Genomic DNA, 4,028 nt, shown 5'->3' on the forward strand with positions numbered 1-4,028 from the left:
GTTTAGCACGTATCCAGAAATATTTTTGATAAGAAATTATTTATAGGCATAGGTTAGGCTTACAGTAAGTCTGTAGGCTATGGGATGGATAGCCCATCTGAATGTTTTTGGATGCCGCCTGTGATTTATTATTTTTGGGCATAGCTACGGTATAGGCTAAATCAAGGGGAAATAATGAGTACGTCTATTCTAAGGTAAAGTTCACAAAAATAGACTTGATAGGCCCGCCAAACACTGCCGGAACTTTAAGAACGAACGATATTTTGCGTTCCGAACCGGTTCAGGACCGATATGTTGGTGGCGGAACGCATGCAAGAACGAAAACGTTAAACATAGGCCTACCTGAACCGTTCGGAACGGAACGTTTGAAAAATAATTTCGTTTTCAAGCCCTGGTTATGCCTGACAAGAGCAGGCCAGCATCCTCATCCAGAATAGGTGGAAGTACCGATGCAGGAAAGTCATCAAACAGGCCGTCAGGCCGCACCATTCCTGAGCAATAATCCCCAAGTAATGTACGGTCATCCGCATTGCATGTAGTGCGCCACTTATCCAGGAGTTGTGTGGCCACACGAAGAGACCTTAGTCCAATGGAGGCAGCATACCTCCTAACGTTCCAAAAGTCTGACCCTGCCAGGTCTACTACATCCTTTAATGTCACAATCTTCTCTCCTCTGGAGTGAAGGGAAATCGGATGAGGAAATGTCCATTCTTGCGCCGCCAACCACAGGTTCTTGTAGAAGCCAGGATAAGGAAGTTGTTGCCCCCTGCATTTGAATATTAAACATGCCCCAGATTTTAAGAAGAGTGCGGTAGAAAGGAGGCAACCTAGAACCATCAACCCCATGTAGCACTATCAAAAAGAGTGACTTATCAAGCCCCAGCCCCCCACAAGTTCTTAAAATTGTGCAGCTCAGAAGTTTCCAAGTGACAACTGTGGAAGAGAGAGAGGGAGAGAGAGAGAGCTAGACAAAGCGAGTGGCTTTTGTGTCAATGAGTGATGGTGGTGGTGGTGGTGTTGGGAGGTGGCTGTGAGGTGGGCTGGGAGATACACATCCCTCATACAGGAGAGGAATGGCCAGGCTGGTTCAGTGGCTCTCACTGCCCCGATGAGGAATGGCGCTGGAAGGATCCATAAAATATCAGCGCAGGCATCGGCTAATGCAGATTCTTAGGCCTTACCTGCCCGCTCAAGCGGACCGCCTCATCATTCAAATGCCTAATGTGCATGTGACTCCCTACAAGCCTTTTTAGGAGGGAATAAATGGCCTGACAACCTGGTCCAGTCTTTGTTCCAGGATTTGACCCTTTTCATCAAGACAGTCAAGTTAATCTAACATAATCACCACCACACAATGGGCTCCCGGATGGTAAATGAATTAGACATTGGCATTTTAATTATTCCAGGGGACACAGTGTCTTCATAAGGACATTTTTGTGTGGTTGAGGGGAATCTTTTGAGCAAATGCCTACGGTGACGGTGGCTTTGTCAAAGAGTCTATATGATCACTTTGCTTGTTTGTTGTTGTTGTTTGTTGTTGCATAGCGACTGTATGTGGATGTGGGAGGACAGGAAGTGTATTCTGGAAACAAACTGTCACTGTCATTTTTATATATCAGTTCAGTAGTTTGTTTGTTATACATAACCCACATAAGTCAAAGCAATATAAATAGATCCTGTTAGTATACCATGTAGAAGACATACCTTATATATGTATTTATGTGTATTTCACATAAATTCTGCCTGCACATAGAATATTTTATTTCGAATCAATAAGTAGATGAACGTCATCAGAGCTGAAATGGCAATGTGGTTGCTAAGCACACTAGCTGAATGCAGCATACAATAGAGGCACTATTGATGTTGACGAACCATACTCAACAATACTGAGAAAAGGCAACAGGAGATAAAACACTAATGTGGTTCCACATAATGTCCTCCAGTTTTATGTTTACCTTATGTTTATGCTTATAGTTGTTATGCTAGTGATTTACAATGACATCAAATGCCATTAAATGACCTTCCAATTTAGAAATGACTCACATGCATTTCATTCCTATTCCTCAGACGGTACTGAGGGCCTGTATGAGTTAAACTATCACCAAACTATGTTTATGGTTTTTGGTGGATGCTTTTGTCCGAAGAGACTTACAATGACATCAATAAACATTACATTAACATTCAAATTAAGTTTCAAGTAAAGTCATGTAGCCTAAATATTTATACAGAATAATGACAAGCAGGTAGGCCAGCCAAAAATGCATTGCAGTAGTCCAGTTTGGAAAGAACCATGGCCTGCACAAGAAGTTGTGTGGCATATTGTGATAGAAAAGATCTGATCTTCCAAATATTGTATTAAATCGACATGCCTCTGTGACTGAGGCTACATGCTCAGAGCAATTAAATCAGTCATCATCTGTGACACCCAAGTGATGTGCGGTTTCAGCTGGGGTCAGTGAAGATGAACCAAGCTGGATGCTTACCTGTTGGGGAATAGCCGTATTACTGTAGCTCGGAAAACCAGAGGCTCATTTTTGGAGAGATTGAGCTGAGGGTGTCGATCTTTTATTCAGACAATGAGAGAAATATCCCTGAAGCATGCAGAAATCCAAGCAGAAATAGTAGCGTCATCAGGTGGGAAAGACAGATACAGTCGAGTTGCTGTATGTGGTGAGGTTGTGAAACGTTGATACCTAGTTCAAGACACACTGAGGGCATGTTTTGGACGACATTGCGGAATAAGTTAAGAAACTTCTTCTTCATTAAGAGGAGAGAAAAATCCAACATTACCATGTCTATACGGGGTAATGCCCTTTTTAAAGGCTCATTGAATGGGGCACTAATCTTAGCAACTTTTTCAGTAAAAAATGTTGCAAAGTCATCTGCAAACATAGAAGTAGTTGATGTTGGTGGTGGAGGATTAAGAGACTTGAAAGTAGCACTCTCAACTTCTCTCTGGTGGAAGGCCTTTCAACTTCTCAACTTCTTTCAACTTCTCAACTTCTCTCTGCTGGAAGGCCTTTTTTAAGCAAGTGTAGCTGTGGAGCTAGATAGCAACAACTGATAGAGTTACTATGATCGTTTGCATCTCTGGATTTACACCATTTTTGATAACTAAACCCCTGCCTTAATAAGAAGTTGCTAAATATAGTGGCAAAGGGTGGAACTATTGGTAAATTCATAAAACAATTCATTACAGCTAATTGAGAGATTATGTAAATAATAAACATAATTGAAATTAATATGCAGAATATGATGTAGGCCTCTTTCAGCTTTATTAATGAGACAAAGGAAGCACACACGTGTATTTAATTAAGTGTAGACCAATTAAATGTTTAGTCCGATCACACACACCATAGGTAATGCACTTTAGCACATTTTGGGGACGTATCTAATGAGGCTGGCTCTAGGCTCTATGCACTTATGAAGGCTGTAATCTTAGCACAAGTGTGGAGCAAGTGTTCATCAAGTGCACTTTGAGATTATTTGAGAGGCGGGTTCAGCTGCGCATTTATGCAAAGCACATGATGACGTTTCTGGTGCTTGAGCACTCTGGAATGGATTATGGATCTAAGAGTGAACAGCGGGACTGAGTCTGCTTCCTTTGTTCCCCTTTGCTAATGTGAGGTGTAGAGAGAGAGAGAGAGAGAGAGAGAGAGAGAGAGTGCACTTGTGTACTCTTAGAACTAGCTAGTGAGCTAGCTAACCAATTTCAATCCTTTTGGACCCTTCAGCCACTACTGTAACATCAGTAGAATGTTGAATGTAGAATGAAAGTTCTGAAGACTGTCTGAGTGGGGTTAATCGGAGATAGCATTTTTTTTTAAACCTTACATTGTTGATGAACACATTATTTTATGAGAATGTTCAAAACTCCCATCCTGACGGATTTATTGTAATAAAGAATGCCGGCTGCTTTGGCAGATCTGGCACATAAGAGGCCTAGCACCGGAATCACTGGCTTCCTGCCTGACCTCCTCTCTCTCTCTCTCTCTCTTGTCGTGTCTCTGCTCCCTCCGTCTCAGACA

Source organism: Alosa sapidissima, chromosome 5 (assembly GCF_018492685.1).
Source record: "Alosa sapidissima isolate fAloSap1 chromosome 5, fAloSap1.pri, whole genome shotgun sequence".
Taxonomy (NCBI): domain Eukaryota; kingdom Metazoa; phylum Chordata; class Actinopteri; order Clupeiformes; family Clupeidae; genus Alosa; species Alosa sapidissima.